The sequence below is a fragment of the Furipterus horrens genome, unplaced genomic scaffold (assembly GCF_987537825.1).
Source record: "Furipterus horrens unplaced genomic scaffold, mFurHor1.1.pri manual_scaffold_5, whole genome shotgun sequence".
NCBI lineage: Eukaryota > Metazoa > Chordata > Mammalia > Chiroptera > Furipteridae > Furipterus > Furipterus horrens.
The window spans coordinates 102041883-102057446 of record NW_028327175.1 but is presented as its reverse complement, the minus strand read 5'-3'; the positions used below and the strand labels follow the sequence as shown (position 1 = coordinate 102057446).

Sequence of the window (15564 nt, the reverse complement as noted above, 5' to 3'; positions counted from 1 at the left end):
AGCCTTTCTACAACGCTCTCAAACTAAATCTCCTTTCCCTCCAAAACTATCCACTATTCTGACACTCTCAGAAACCACTTCCTTATATATCTTTATAGTTTTATCACCCAATTGTGTATCCCTATATACTATAACCTTATCCATTAAAGAGAATTTGAAATCTATTAAGTTTCTTTTAATCTACAAGTTTCCAAACACTCTATTTCTTTTTTAAACCATATTCTTTAATTTTAGAATAGCCTGGGTCATTTAGCCTGTAAAGTTATTTACCATGTTAATTATGCTCATTGCAAAATTTTTGTAATTGAACTGATAACTGTCCAGTATATTCATCTGAATTCTGTACTTCATGCAAATTGGCAGCTGAATCCATAGTATTAATCAGATACAAGATCTGATTTGGCAAGGATGTCCATTATGTGTAGTTGTCTTTCTTTTTTTGTGATTTTACCAGCCACGACCCTCGGCACCTAGATTCATCAGTTTATTGGATCTGATAAAATACTGATATTCTAATCTGATTTCTTTTATATATATTAGTTGGAAAACTTCTATAAAGTGATACATCCCTGAATCTACTATTTGGTTACTCGGGTTTATACTTCACATAGGAAAAAGGAATGATAAATACTTGATCCTTATTCTTTATTTGGTAGTTTTCAAACTAATGACTTGGTTCTTTATATCTTCCAAAGAGACCAATTTGATGACTTCAGTCTATTTCAATCTATTATTATTTTCATAGAAATTCAAATCACCCCATCTGTGACCACTAGAAGATTCTTCAAACTGGCTACTACATGCATTTACCATGACCATAACAGTGTTTGATAACTTTCTTGGTATCTGGTATGACAAGGTATTATAGGCTCAGCTCAAATCAGGAATCAGCTATTCCTTCAACATGGCTACGTTTCTCTTAGCAAAATATGGTATTTCAAGACCATTATCTGGTCAGGCTATCCCAGTCCTTTTTCAGTGCCACTTAATTATTTTGGACGTCTGCAGCTGACTTTCTAGTACAGAGATTGGCAAACTATGACTTGCCACCTGTTTTTGTATGGCCTGTGAGCTAAGAATGGTTTCTACATATTTTTTTTTAAGTATATTTTATTGATTATATTGTTACAATAGTTCCAATTTTTTCCCCTTTGCTCCCCTCCGCCCAGCACCCCCCTTCCCCGACATTCCCCCCCCAAGTCCATGCCCATTGCTCACGCTTTCATATATTCTTCTTCTTTTTTTTAAAAAATAATTAATTAATTAGTTAAATATTTGAACAATAAAAAATAACAATCCCTCCCTCTCAGACTTAAGACCCTTTACAATCTTATAAAGGACAATGGACGAAGGTCTCGAGCTCCTCTAGCTGCTTCAAGCTGGGCATGGTCGTCGTCCTACCTACCCTTGGGTCAAGAAATCCCTAATAAGAGTGGGGTTGTGGAGGGGAGGGTGGCCTTCCCACAAGGGGAAGGATCGTGCAGACTCCAGGTTGGTTGGCTGTCTCTGGACAACGGCATGCTTGGTTTAACAGGCTGGCATCCTTGTTGTATTCTGGGGGCAACAGGGTTAAAGGACATCATTCAATCCGTAACCACTAGATGACAAAAGACAGGTATTAATTTTTCAATGTCCCACATTAGGGAAAAGAAGGGCTTCTTTAGAGGAAGGTATTCCAGGTACATCTCACCTGTCCAAAACCCTTTTGCCCATTATACTTAGTTTGGACTGAGGGAAATATTTTAGGTTTCCCCCCTCTCAGGCCTCTGGGCTTTTTCTATCCAAGCCATTAGGATAGGAAAGAGAAACCAGTTTTAAAGTGAAGCCCACAGACCACCCCATTCTTCACCAACCCAGCCACTTAGTTCAGCCAAACCATTGAGTCTCTGGAGGCAGCAATGCAGACAGGATTAAGTGAGGCCTATACGTACAGACAATCACTCAGGTAATGAGATCGTAGGCTTATGCCCTTTGAAAACAGAAAACACATGTTAATTTATGTAACATAACCCACACACAAGTTTATAGATCTGTAGGACTGTCTTATCGGAAAGACATCCAGTTGCAAGGCATTTGACATTCTTCTTGCCTGTAAATTAAACATCTTTGATAATGCCACAGACATAGTTTAACTTTCAAATGAAAACAAATTTTAAATGAAAAGAAACTTTAAAGACGGTTAGCTGTACTACTTTATAGTCTGCCACTGGGCATTGTGATCTTCCTTGAATCTTGATTTTTCTCCCTAGGATTACCCTCCTTGTCATTAAAGGGACTGCATTAAGTCCATTTTTAATTTATCCTGTTCATTTGCATAAACACAACAAGAGCAGCAAATGATCACTTATGATCTTTAGTTTTGCTTTGCTGGAACTTACGCAAGGAACATTTAGGGTGACCTTCAGTCTGCCCTTCAGGGCACAGAAGCTGAGCCACATACCTGGCATTCAGCCTTGCCTGTAAACACCTGTCTTTTCCAGGTCCTCCTGGTTTTCCATTGTGCCTTAAGGTCCCTTCCAGCAATCTTTCAGGAAAACAACCTTCGTTCCTTCCCTGGAAAGATTGCTATGGACCGCTTATCCATCCAAGGTACCAGGCCTTTTATCTCGTGGACTTTTATTACCTTTGAAAGTCAGTCCCAGTTGCTCAGGGCTTTTTGGTAACAACCAAAGCCCAAGCATGTCTCCTTTAGGCATGACATTCCAGTCAAAGTCTTAGTCAAAAAATCGCTATTGACAACTGGTCTTATTAGTTTTATGCAAAGAAACTTAGGTCATTACTTACTTCTTTAGAATGCCAAATTCTGGAGGGATCAGATAGGGAGAAAGTATATACAGTGTGAAGGAAAATCCTTGTCCTTCTAATATTCACTGAACTTGCATTTCTATTCTTTATATTTTTATTTTTCCCCCCACTAAAAATTTTTCTGTTTGTTTGTTTTTCCATTACAGTTGTCTCACTTTTTTCCCCCTCTTGCTTCTCTGCACCCTTTCCCTCCCTTCTCCCACATTCAGTCCCCACCCAGCTGTCCATGTCCATGGATCATTTATACATGTTCCTTGACTAGACCCTTCCCCTTTTTACCACTTCTCTCCCTCCCATCTCCCCCTTTGTTACTGTTAGTTTATTCCTCGTTTACATACCTCTGGTTCAATTTTGCTCATTTGTTTGTGTTGTTCATTAGTTTCCTTTAACAGGTGATAGCATAAGGTAATTTTCTTTTGTTGCCTGGCTTATTTTGCTAAGCATAATTCTCTCTAGTTCCAATCATGTTGTTGCAAATGGTAGAAGTTCCTTCTTTCTTTCAGTATTTATTCATTGTCATTTCCCCCCTTTGTACTCGTGTTCCTCTCTGTCTCTCTCTGTTTCTTCATCTTCTTAAAGCAGACCCTTTAGCATCTCTTGCAATACTGGTTTGGTGGAGATGTATTCTTTTAACCTTCTTTTGTCTTGGAAACTCCTTATTTCACCTTCCATTTTGAATGAGAGCCTTGCTGGGTAGAGTATTCTTGGTTGTACGCCTTTGTTTTTCATTACTTGGAATATATTTTGCCATTCCCTTCTGGCTTGTAGTGTTTCTGCTGAGAAATCTGATGATAGCCTTATTGGAGCTCCCTTGTATGTTATTAGTTGTTTCTCTCTTGCTGCTTTTAGGATTCTCTCTTTGTCTTTGAATGTTGGCATTTTAATTATGATGTGTCTTGAAGTGGGCCTGTTGGGGTTCATCTTCATTGGGACCCTCTGTGCTTCCTGGACTTGCATGATTCTTTCTCTCTTCATGTTAGGGAAGTTTTCTGTCATTAGTTTTTCAAAGAGGTTTTCTATCCCTTGCTCTTCTTCTTCTCCTTCTGGAATTCCTATGATACGGATATTATTACGTTTCATGTTGTCCTGCAGCTGTCTTAGAGCCTCTTCAGTCTTGTTCAGCCTTTTTTCATTTTGTTGCACTGTCTGTGAGTTTTTGTCTACATTGTCCTCCAGCTCGCTGATCCGATTTTCTGCTTCCTCTAGCCTGTTTTTAATTCCTTCTACTGTGTTCTTCAATTCAGAGATCATATTCTTCATTTCCTCCTGGCTCTTATTGATAGCTTCCATGTCCTTTTTGATGCTGGTATAGTGCTCAGTAAGTTCCTTATAGTTCTTCTGGAGTTCTTTGCAGTTTCCGCTGAGCTCATTGAGCTTCTCCATAATACATGCTTTCAATTCCGTATCTGATAGTTGGCTCCCCTCTCTTTCATTTAGCACTCTTTCTGGGGACTCTGCCTTTCCTTTCGATGGGGGGTTGTTTCTCTGTCTCCCCATTTTTGTGACTCCTATTGTTTGTTGGTGCTTCTTAGAATGATCTGCACTTCCTGGATCTGCCCCTGGTGGCGTCAGATCTTGTACCAGTCTGGGCCTAGGCAGCCTGTTGGAGACTTCCAGGGATCTACTGCCTTTGTCTGTCTCCTTTAGTTGATAATCTATTTAATCTGTGATTAGCCGTCAGGCTTAAGGACTATGGGTGTGGCAGCTTAATTCCTGTAGGCAGGGCCTTTGCTTCCCCTCAGGCTGATGCCACTTGGCCGGGAATGGTCTGCCTGCAGTGTGGAGATGAGTCAGCACTGGGACCCGGCCGGCTGCTTCCCCAGCTCTCCCTTCAAAGCCACCACACCAAACTCTCCCCAAGCATCTCCAGTCCTCTCTGCCTTTCCTCCGCTTGAGCCCAGGGTAAGTGGGGACCAAAATATCTTTGTATGTGATCCACTTAAGAGCTCTTTTTCTCCGGCTGTTTCTCTCCGGCTAGCAAGAAACCCTGTGGCTTTTCGCTTTTCTCAGCTGGATACTATTTTACTTTCCACTCTGTTGCTGTAGACTGGGAAGTTCAGCTGGGGATTTAGACCCTGCCCTTCTCAGGGGGAACCCCCGGCTGCTGAGCTGTTTCTCAGTCCCTTCAGCTGCCACCCGTGTGAGCCCAGCCAGCCCTTCCGCGTCTCCGCACTCCCTACCGGTCACGTTGTGATGTAGCGGCCTTTTCTGTCTCTCCGTGGTTATAAGACTTCTCTCCAGCTGGTGTTCGGTTGGTTATTCCAGATGATTTCTCCCTTCTACATATTTTTTAAGTGTTGTAAAAGTAAAGGAGAATGTGCAACAGAAACTGGCTTGAAAGACACAAGATATTTGCTGTCTAGTCTTTCACAGAAAGTTTGCTGACTTGCATGCTAGTAGATTCTTCAGAAAGTGTCTGTGGGAACAATATTCCCTGATTTCTTAGTTATTATAATAGCTGCTCTGCGCCCTTTATACCTCAAAGTTAGTTTATTGGATATAAATTTTTTGACTCAGTTTTCTTCCATATGTATATTAAATAGATTGCTCAATTTTCTTTTCACAAAAAGTATTTATGTTGAAAACTCTGATATCTAATTTTGATTCTTATTTTTCATTTGTTCTTATATTTTTTCCAATAAGTCACTTGCTCTTTTTGCCTAAATACTCAAAGGATTTTTTCCCTTTAAAGCCCCATAATTTTAATGGAATATCTCTTGATGTTGGTCTATATAAAGCACACATTCTGAGGTAGATTGTGCACTCTGTCAATATCTACCTAAATTTTTTTTAAAGAATATTTTCTTTGAATTTGGTTTTCAGTATCTCCTTTGTTATCTAACGTTGATTTTTATCTTTCTTCAAGACTCCTATTGTTCATATGCTGTGCTTTCTTTTTTCTTTTTCTTTTTTTTTTTTTTTGGCCTTTCTTCAACATTTGGTCACTTTGTCCTGAATTCATTTTATCCCTTCATTTAGTTTTTATTTTTAAAATGTTTCTTCTATTTCTAATTATGTTAAATCAGAAAATGTGATTCCACTTTTCACTTAAGAGTATTTGTTATATTTATTAACTCTTTTCTTTCTTCAAATTTAGTCTTCATTTCTGAAATGATTTTTTCTTTTATTTCTAATTTTTTCCCGAGTTCTATTACTTAATTTCTGAGTTTTTGTAATTATGGTTTATGAGGCCTGTCTGGAAAAAGTCCAACCCTTGTTAATATAATGAGAACCTGGCAGCCAAGGAGAGTGGACTAGAATGCGCATGCATGAACAATGACGACTTCACTGTACTAGTCAGTGGGGGCCGTAGATGCTGTTGAGTGAGCATGTGTACTGTGTGGCTATTGCATTCAAAATCACTGAGTGAGTAGAGCAACAAATCTGCATCAGATTTTGTGTTAAGCTTGATTATACTTCCATGGAAACTTTTTGGATGATTCAGGAGGCCACAGCTATGGGCAACTAGTGATTGGCAGCTTCATCATGACAACATGCCCATTCATACATCACGTCTCATGCAGTTTTTGGCAAAAATCAGATCACCCAGGTGACTCAGCACCCCCTACAATCAAGATTTGGCCCTGCAACTTCTAGCTTTTCCCAAAACTAAAGTCCTATTTGAAAGGGAAGAGATTTTAGACCATCAATGAAATTCAGGAAAATAGTATGGGGCAGCTGATGGCAACTGGGAGAACTGTGTGAGGTCCCATGTGAGGCCTACTTGGAAGGGGACTGAGGTGTCATTGTCCTATGTACAATGTTTCTTGAATCTTGTATCTTTCTCAATAAATGTCTCTATTTTTCATAATACATGGCTGGATACTTTCTGGATAGACCTCGTGTGTTCTTCTTTTATGTCTTGTATCATTTTCTTAATGTCTTTAGCCTGTTTTCAAGTAGTAAGTTACAATTTTAATATGTTTTGTGGGCATGTCTTTCTTGCTGTTTTTCTTATCCCTAGAGATGTTTTTCTTCTTATTCTTTTTTTTTTTTTTTTTCAAATTGTAGGATAAAAATTTCAGAGAGTGTGCAAAGGCCTCTACAGGCCTGTGGGGACACTGCTGACTGGTGTCAGAGTGAGACCACAGTGTTAAGCAGGGGCCAGGTCGTCAGGGATCCCCATTGTCCTGCTTGGAATTTGGGTTTACCTCTCAAGGCAGGAGGGAGCCATTCCCCTCAGTGGAGTGACTTGGCTCTGAGTTTTATTTTAGGCAGGTCACAGTGGGCAACTAATAATGGGGCCTGGGGAGTCTTTTTTTTCTTATAATGACTTTTGACCTTATACTTTTTGTTGGTTATTTGTGCATGAAAGTAGTTTTCTTGAACTTTTAGAAGGAGGAATGGATATCTTTATTAATTTCAAAGATATTCCTTTATTGTTTTCTTTTTTACAAGTATTAAATAATATGGTGGCTTGCTTTCTGAAATGTCCTGGCTCTATCACCAGCCTTAATTGTATCTGAACCTTCTCACTCCTTTGTCTCTGTCCCTATTCTGATTCTACTGCAAGAAGTCACTACTAAGTGTGGTTCCCTGTCTTGGAAAGGAACTTGGACTGGTTGGTTTCAGGAGTTTATGTTTCCCCATCTTCTCTGACCCCTTTCAGACTTTTTACCAAGGGCCTCTTGAACACATTTTTTGGTTTGGTTGAAACCCCTCCCAGTTTCAATTGATGTTCTCAAGTAGGTCTGCTCTAATTTTGACAGTACATCTGTCTTTCAGAAGCCCTGTCACTTCCTCTCCTTCCACACAAACATTCATTCTGTTCAGGTATCATGTTTATGTTGGTTGTCTCCACCCTCTTGAATTTTAGGGTTTGTGGGTCTACTTTGTCACCTAATTTTGTTTTAAATGTTGTTCATGGGTTTGTAGTTTTGCTCTCTGGTTTCTCTATTTTCAGAGGATGATTTGGTGAGATTCCCTCCCATTTTCAGAACTTGGACTTGAACTACCTGGGAGGCATTGCAGGATTTTGAGCATAGGAGTGACATAATCTGACTTGTGTTTTTAAAAACTCTATTTGGCTTATATACTGAGAGTGGATCACAAGGATGTAAAGGAGAAATCCGAAAGACTATTAGAAGAATACGTTAGAAATCCAGGCAAGAGATAATGTTGGCTTGGACCAGAGGAATGGCAGTGGAGTTAATGACAAGTGATAATATTCAGATATATTTTGAGGTATAGTTGATAATTTTTGATAGATTGGATGTAGAGTACGAGAGAAAGAGAGTAGTCAAAAAGCAATTCCAGTTTTATTTTGTTTTATCCTGCACAGCCAGAAGAATGAAGTTGCTTTCAACTGAGATGGGGAGGCTATGGAAATAGATTTTGGAGATAAGATCAGGAGTTCAGTTTGGACAATATTGATCTTCAGATAGTTATTAGACTTCTGAGTGATTCTAAGAAAATAAAAATCACATGTAGTCATATATCACTCTCATTGTTAGCATTTTGGTTATGAATTTGCATATATATATATCAGGTATATGTAACACATTTTTACAAAAATTGAATTTCTGGACTTCCGGCCAAGATGGAGGCATAGACAGACACGCTGCGTCTACCTCCACAACTAAGAAGGAATACAACTACCTCAAAACTAGAAACAACCAGAAGTTCCAGAAAATCAAACTGCATGGAAGTCCAGCAAACAAAGATATAAAGAAGAAATATTCATCCAGACAGGCAGGAGGGGCGGAGCCGGGGCGGAGAGGATGTGGTGTGGTGGTGGCAGCAGCTGCGGCAGCTGTAGGCCAGCAGAGGCGCAGTCACACATCTTAAAAAGTCAGGAGGGACACCTGGAGAGCGTTCCCAGCTCCTTACCGGACCTCACAGCTCACGGTCCCAGCACTGGGGAAAATCAAACCTCATTGCTTCTGACTGTGCAGGCCAGTGGTGTTTGGGGTGGAGGCAGAAACTGCCAATCTCAGCAGAGTCCACTTGTTTAAAGGGCCCCCACAGTCCTCGAACGTTTGCAGACCCACCCTCTCTGGGAACAACGGTCAGGGCCGCAGCTAGAGGGGCGCCAGTCTGGTGCGGAAGTGGGAGAGGTGCCTGGAAAAGGGGCGAGTGCTGGGAAGGCGGCATTGTTCTCTCTCGGACCCCTCCCCTACATACAGTGCTACAACATCATGAATCAGGTCGCCCTGTACTGACGAATCCCTAAGGCTCTGCCCCTTACAATGTAACAGGAGCAACAGCTCTACCTGGGACGTGGAGGCAAACAAACACAGAACCTCTCAGAATGAGGAGACAGAAGTATGGCCCAAAAGGGGAAATGGATCATGGTTCCAGTGGGAGAACTAAGCGATGAGGAGATAGCCAACCTAACAGATGCAGAATTCAAAACTCTGGCGATAAAGATGCTCACAGACTTGACAGATATGCTTGAGTATGGCAAATGCATAGGAGAAGAAGTGAAGGCTATGCTAAATGAAATGAAGGAAAATCCACACAAAACCAATGGTGAAGGGAAGGAAACCAAGGTTCAAATCAATGATTTGGAACATAAGGAAGAAAAAAACAGTCAACCAGTGCAGAATGAGGGAACAAGAATTGAAAAAAAAGGAGGAAAACTTCCCAAATGTAGCAAAGGAGATGGACATACACGTCCGGGAAGCATGGAGGGTCCCGGGCGAGCTGGACCCAGAGTGGACCACACCAGGACGCATCATGATTGAGATGCCAAAAGTGAAAGATAAAGACAGAGTCCTGGGGGCAGCAGAGAGAGGTGGAGAGTTGCCTACAGGGGGTTGCCTATAGGACTATCAGCTGATTTATCAGAGGACACTTTGCAGGCAGAAACAGACTGCCAGGCAGTACCCAATGTGATGAAAAGCAACCTACAACCAAGATAATTCTATCCAGCAAGGCTCTCATTTGGAATGGACGGGCAGATGAAGTGCTTCCCAGACAAGGTAAAGCTAAAAGAGTTCATCATCAGCAAGACATTATTGTATGAAATGTAAAGGGACTTATTTAAGAAAAAGATCAAAACTATGAACACTAAAATGACAACAAACTTTCAACTATTAACAACTGAATCTAAAAAATGAAAACAAAATCCAACTAAGCAAACCAGAATAGGAACAGAATCATAAGTATGGGGATCATTTAGAGGGTTATCAGCTGGGTGGGGGGAGGGGTAGAAATGGGGAAATGGTGCAGGGACTAAGAAGCATAATTGGTTGGTACAAAATAGATAGGGGGATGTTAAGAATAATATAGGAAAGGGTGAAGCCAAGAACTTATATGCATAACCCATGGACATGAACTAAGGGGGGTGGGATTGCTGGAGGGAAAGAGGGTACTGGAAAGAGGGGAGCAAAGGGGAAAAAACTGGAAGTACTCTAACAACATAATCAATAAAATATACTTAAAAAATTGTATTTCTAGTTTCAAGGATCATGTCTGCCAGTCAGGATTCCCGATCCAGAGACAATGGCCCTGATGGAATGGAGCCTGAAGGCGTCATCGAGAGTAACTGGAATGAGATTGTTGACAGCTTTGATGACATGAACCTCTCAGAGTCCCTTCTCCGTGGCATCTACGCTTATGGTTTTGAGAAGCCCTCTGCCATCCAGCAGCGAGCCATTCTTCCTTGTATCAAGGGTTATGATGTGATTGCTCAAGCCCAATCTGGGACAGGAAAAACAGCCACTTTTGCCATATCGATTCTGCAACAGATTGAATTAGACCTAAAGGCCACCCAGGCCTTGGTCCTGGCACCTACTAGAGAATTGGCACAGCAGATACAGAAGGTAGTCATGGCTTTAGGAGATTACATGGGTGCCTCTTGCCATGCCTGTATTGGGGGTACCAACGTGCGTGCTAAGGTGCAGAAGCTGCAGATGGAAGCTCCTCATATCATTGTGGGCACCCCAGGCCGTGTGTTTGATATGCTTAACCGCAGATACCTGTCTCCCAAATACATCAAGTTGTTTGTACTGGATGAAGCTGATGAAATGTTAAGTCGTGTATTCAAGGACCAGATCTATGACATATTCTAAAAGCTCAACAGCAACACCCAGGTGGTTTTGCTCTCCGCTACAATGCCTTCCGATTTGCTTGAGGTGACCAAGAAGTTCATGAGGGACCCCATTCAGATTCTTGTCAAGAAGGAAGAGTTGACTCTGGAGGCTATCCGCCAATTCTACATCAATGTGGAGCGAGAGGAGTGGAAGTTGGACACACTATGTGACTTGTATGAAACCCTCACCATCACCCAGGCAGTCATTTTCATCAACACTCGAAGAAAGGTCTATTGGCTCACTGAGAAGATGCACGCCCGAGACTTCACCGTGTCTGCTATGCATGGAGATGTGGACCAAAAGGAACGAGACGTAATCATGAGGGAGTTCCGCTCTGGCTCTAGCAGAGTATTGATTACCACTGACCTGCTGGCCAGAGGCATTGATGTACAGCAGGTTTCTTTAGTCATCAACTATGACCTTCCCACCAACAGGGAAAACTATATCCACAGAATTGGTCGGGGTGGACGTTTTGGTCGTAAGGGAGTGGCTATTAATATGGTGACGGAAGAAGACAAGAGGACTCTTTGGGACATTGAGACCTTCTACAGCACCTCCACTGAGGAAATGCCCCTCAACGTTGCTGACCTCATCGGAGAGGGGCTGGCCTGCCACCTCACCCTGGCCAGGCTTCAGTCCTTGGGGGGGCTGAGGAGGAGCAGAAGGGGGGAGGGAAGGGAGCCAAGGGATGGACATCTTGTCATTTTTTTCTTTTTTTTTTTTTTCCCTTTGAATAAATGTCACTTTTTGAGGCAAAGAAAAAAAAATTGTATTTCTGTTGTGTGCACATTGTTAGATTCTTTTTCATAAGACATAACCTGTGCATTTTGAAGAGTATAATAATCTTTGAAAACATGACTCTTAATGGTATTTCATCTTTTTTACTGTAATATGTCTTACCATATAGATTATGTCCTCTTTTACACATTCCTTTTTGCATGTCCATTCCAGTCCTGATGCTTTAGTCCAGAAGATTTGGTTTCCTGTAGTTCCTGTGTACCATAATTCACACCTGTGGTTTGGCATCTGGCCTAGATGTAGTGTTTAAGACTCATGGAATATCCATGCTTTTAAAATGAGTGTCTTGGAGGATTATATCCACCTCAGTCATTCAAGACATTGGCATTGTCCCCATTCTCTGAGGAGTGCCTTCTGTTATGAATGCTGCAGTGGGAAGGAAGCATGGGCACTTACAACTGGGGGAGAACCTACAGATTCATAGGTATCTTGCCTGCAGTGCTGTGCCTGGGTTGTAGGTTTTGAAATATTATCAGTCTGTCATGTTTTAAGATCCCACTGAATCTTGAGGATACTGGAATGGTAATTAGTTTATACCCTAGTACAGCGACTTTCAACTGGTGTGCCACAAGAGCCACATTGGTGTGGGGCAAGATTTTTTAAAACATGCACTACCTGACTGTTTAGTCAGGGGTACTGACCTCTTTTCCTTTAGATTGTTAAATTTTAAAAATGATAGCAGCCAGCACAGTAGCTGCCCAATGTGAATGAATCAAAATTATACCTATTTTTGTCAGATCAGCAAAAAGTATATATATTTTTTGGTGCAGAATTTGGTGCTGCAGAATTTTAGTAATGCGTTTATGTGTGCATTGAGATGAAAAAGGTTGAAAATCACTGCCCTAGTACACTTCAGACCTAAGTGTTACTTAATTTCTGGAAGGACCAAAGGAGTAAGAGAAATTGGATGAACTCCATCAAGCCTGCAGTGTGTTGTCAGGAAAGAAAATCAGGCTCTCTGGACCAGGCTCATTTCTCTCTAATAACTGTATCCTTTTGACCAGAGAATGGCGAAGTGTCTCTAAAGGGGCAGATATTCTTGGCATTATAGGCCACATGATTTCTGTTGTAACTATTCAGCTCTGACATTGTAGAACAAAAGCAGCCATAGACAGTGCAGAAACAAGTGGGTGTGGCTATGTGCCAGTAAATATTAATTTACAGATCAGGCAGCAGACCATATTGGGCCGTTGTTTGCCAATCTCTGCTTTTGTACAGTCTTTTTGAAACTGTACTCTACCTGTTACCAGTCAGTTTTTTTAGATCACAAAGCTAGATCACACGGGCCCAACTTCCAAGTCTGCATTATCCCTGCCTGCTACACCTTGCTGCCTCTTAGAAAAAGGCAAACTAAATAATTAGAACCCATGGGAGAAGAGGAAATGTGAGCCCAAAGAACTGATTTGGAACTAAGAAGCAACTCTTAAAGAGTTTAAGAGTGAGCCCTGGCTGGTGTGGCTTAGTGGGTTGAGCACTGGTCAGGGCAGATGCCTGGGTTGTGGGCCAGGTCCGCAGTTAGGGGCCCGAGAGAGGCAACTGATGGATGTTTCTCTCCCCTTTTCCCTCCCTTCCCCTCTCTGTAAAAATAGATAAATAAAATCTTTTTTAAAAAAGTTTAAGAGTGAAAAGTTTGTGTGACTCACCAACAGACAGTGACCTCCTAGAGGATTGTTTTTTATTTTCTATTTAATTTTATTTTTATTGTCCATCCTTATAGATAAGCAAATGTCTTTCTTGAACTGGATGAGTACAAAGTAAACACTATTGTTTATTTATTTCCCCTTCCCTCTCCCCACCCAAGTAGCCTCAGTACATCCTTTACTCTCCTCATGTGCCATTCTCTGAATTTGTCAAGTTCTCTCTAGAGTGTGAAAGTTGATTTGGCTCTTCTGTGAGGAAGGACATTACCTGAGACCCTTCCCCTCTTTACCAGACCTTACATGCCCCAAAGATACAGTCTTAGATGGGGGTTGACAGATTTTTTTTCTGTAAAGGGCTACATAGTAAATCTTTCAGGTTTTGTGAACCATATGATCTTGATCTCAACTACTCAACTCTGTCCTTGCAGACAAGAACAGCCATAGACAGAATGTAAACATATGAGCGTAGCTATATTCCAGTAAAACTTTGTGACATTGAAATTTGATGTCATATGATTCTCATGTATAATGAAATATTATTATTTTTTGCTTAAAAAGTTATTTAGAAATGTAAAAGCCATTCTTAGCTCAAAGGCCAGACAAAACAGGTAGTGGGACTAGATTTGGCCTGTGACCCATAGATTGCTAACTCTTGCCTTAGCTGCTGTGTAATTTGACCTGACACATGTGTTCCCTACCCAGGAGAAGAATTAGCCTAGTTCTGTCACTTGCATTTTCATAATATGGTTTCTAACCATTGTCATTACATTTATCATGCTGTATATTAATTATGTGTATATGTTATCTCTCTTACTGGACTCTGAGTTTCTTGAGAGAAGGACTGTGGCCTAGTTAGTCATCTTTGCATGTTTAGGATCTAATACCTGATTTGACACATAGTGGTCATTCAGAAAGCGTTTACTTTGAATTTTATGCTCAATAAATATAAAATGCCATTACTACTGTCTTAAAGAAAAGCACCTGATTGATATGCAGTAGGCTTTCCAAGTTGACCCCTAAGGAGTCCATAGTAACTGCATTTGCTGCTAGTGGATCTTGTAACTCAGTGGTTATATAAAACAAGTCTTTCCAAATTCTTTCATTTTAGAGTTCTGTCTCTTTCAGACAAGAAATAGCTGTTGTTTACTGAGCACATAGTACATTTCAGTTTCTAATTTTTCTTTAGACCTTTGGCAACTTTCTGACTACTACTATCAATTTACCTCTTTTTCTTTGTTCCCTCCACCTGAAACAAAACAAAGTGACAACATCATGTTTTTCTTCCGTACTATCTGTTGTAAGGATGATAACATCATCTACTCAGCTCTTCAAGGCAAATCTAAATTCATCTATCCCTGGCCCAGTAGCTCAGTTTGTTAATGTGTTATCCTGATACACCAAGGTTGCAGGTTGGATACCCAGAGAACATACAAGAATCAACCAATGAATGCATAAATAAATGGAACAGCAAATCAATATTTCTTTCTCAAATCAATCAGTAAAAAAATAAACAAAAACAAAAAACAAATCTGAATTCATCTAGACTTCTTCCCCCCCCCCCATCTAATTGGCCACTACTTCTTATAAATTTCTTTGAAAATAAATCTATGGAGCCCTGATTGGTGTGGTTCAGTGGGTTGGGCATCGTCCTGCAAACCAAAAGGTTGCCGGTTCAAGTCCTGGTTGTAGCACATGTCTGGGTTGAGGGACAGGTCCCTGGTTGGGGATGTGCAGGAGGCAACCGACTGATATTTCTCTTCCTCTTTCTCCCTCCTTTCCACTCTCTATAAAAATAAATAAATAAAATCTTTTAAAAAATCTATGAAGGTTTTCTTCCTTCTACCTCTCATTTGCTCTAGTTGGAACTTTAATAATCTCTTAACTCTTCCAATATATAGTTGAACATCTTTATGGTTTTTTTCTGACCCTGGTTGTCCCATAGTTCAGTGTACTCTTGCCATAGTTATTAACATTGAATGCTGATGATGATATTCTGATCACATCACTCTTGTAATTAAAACCCTTTCCTCAGTCCCCAGGATTTTCAAGATAAAGCCAACTTCCCAATCATGACATACAAGACATGTGTGACTTCAGTGCTTAACACAGATGTGTTTCAGAATTAGGAAAGTTTTGAATTTTAGAAAGGTCATGTTATATACATAACACATTATATAATATCTTCTACTGGTTCTGGATCGACACTTTATAATCAAACATATTAATATTTACTCATCAAAGAGTATTATTGTTTATACCATGTAGAATAAAGATTATATGCATAG

The 15564-nt window shown here is 40.6% G+C and overlaps 1 protein-coding gene and 1 pseudogene across 4 annotated transcripts in view; both read left to right on the top strand.

Annotated features, from left to right (window-relative positions):
- Positions 1-15564, top strand: part of TPST1 (tyrosylprotein sulfotransferase 1) — a 127806-nt gene that overhangs the window by 66848 nt on the left and 45394 nt on the right. The window lies entirely within an intron of this gene.
- Positions 10218-11651, top strand: LOC150009158 (eukaryotic initiation factor 4A-I pseudogene; annotated as a pseudogene).